The following is a 945-nucleotide window of genomic DNA, read 5'->3' as shown; positions in this document are numbered from 1 at the left end:
CATGCTGGGTAAGATGGAGGGTCAGAGAAAAAGAGGAAGACCCTCAACGAGATGGATCAGTCAGGTGGCATCATTGATGGCATCAAGTGTGGCAGTGAGGTTGGCCCAGGATCAGACATTGTTTCATTCTGCTGTGCATGGGGTCGCTATGAGTCAGTTCTGACTCAATGGCACCTGACAACAACAACAACATTCAATCTGTATACTGAGCAAATAATATGAGAAGCTGGATTCTAATGAAGAGAATGTGGCATCCAGATTGGAGTAAGACTCATAAACAATCTGTGATATGCAAATGGCACAATCTTGCTTGCTGAAAGCCAAGAGGACTTGAAATACTGATGATCAATATGGGTTTCACCTCAAGGTAAAGAAAACAAAAATCTTCACCACTAAAATAATAAATAACATCATGATAAATGGAGAAAAGATTGAAGTTGTTAAAGATTTCATTTGCTTGGATCCACAACCAGTGTTCATGGGAGCAGTAATCAACAAATCAAACATCACATTACACTGGGTAAATCTGTTGCAAACGACCTCTCTAAAGTGTTCAAGAGCAAAGGTGTCACTTTGATAACTGAGGTGTGCTTGACCCAAACCAAGTTATTTGCAATCACTTCATATGCATGTAAAAGTTGGACACTGATAAGGCAGACCAAAGAAGAATTGATGCATTTGAATTATGGTGTTGGCAAAGAATATTCGATATACCATGGATTGCCAGAAAAACCAACAAATCTGACCTGGAAAAAATATGACTAGATTGTTCCTTAGAAGTGGCAACAGTGAGACTTAGTCTCTCATACTTTGAAGCCATGTTATTAGGCAGGAGCAGTCCTGGGACTCCTGGTGTGGTACTGCAGGATAAGCACTAGACTGCAAGCTTGGTTTGAACCATAACACTGGTGGTTCCAACTCATCAGCCACTCCTCAGAAACCCTG

This window comes from Chrysochloris asiatica, unplaced genomic scaffold (assembly GCF_000296735.1).
Source record: "Chrysochloris asiatica unplaced genomic scaffold, ChrAsi1.0 scaffold00268, whole genome shotgun sequence".
Taxonomy (NCBI): Eukaryota; Metazoa; Chordata; class Mammalia; order Afrosoricida; family Chrysochloridae; genus Chrysochloris; species Chrysochloris asiatica.
This window is presented reverse-complemented; position numbering follows the sequence as displayed.